The sequence below is a fragment of the Brassica oleracea genome, chromosome C3 (assembly GCF_000695525.1).
Source record: "Brassica oleracea var. oleracea cultivar TO1000 chromosome C3, BOL, whole genome shotgun sequence".
Taxonomy (NCBI): Eukaryota; Viridiplantae; Streptophyta; class Magnoliopsida; order Brassicales; family Brassicaceae; genus Brassica; species Brassica oleracea.
In genome coordinates, this window is record NC_027750.1 from 30660085 (window position 1) to 30660607 (window position 523).

Genomic DNA, 523 nt, shown 5'->3' on the forward strand with positions numbered 1-523 from the left:
CAGAGCGCGTAGTAGGGATGTTGCAAGGAATGTTTCTCTGCCCGATTGGAACTGTCTGCGCTTGTTGTTCCTGCCGCGCGAGAGCAGTCTGTTTAGCAGCATCCTGCTGAGCTTGGATGGTCTACTGCATTTGTTGCCTCTGCTGCTGCATGAGTGCCATAGCCGCAGTGAGATCATCCTGATTGGCGTGATCACCCATAGTGGTGTCGGTTTGCCTTGGCTGTTGACGATTTGTTCTTTCTAACCTTGCTAGCTCCTGGTTGGTAAATGTAACTAACTCTCCTTGTGCGTTTCTCCGAGTATGTCAACTGGTAATGCACCTGAAAAATTAGAAGCAACAAAAAGGATAGAGCAAGTTAGAGGTCTTAGACTAAATAAATAACCGAAAAATAAAGGTAAAAAGATGGTCCCCGGCAACGGCGCCAAATTGATATTACGTGTATACGCACACCAATTAACCTAATGTGCACACTACCACAATCGAATGGTATGTCGATGTAGCACTTTAGGATCGAATCCACAG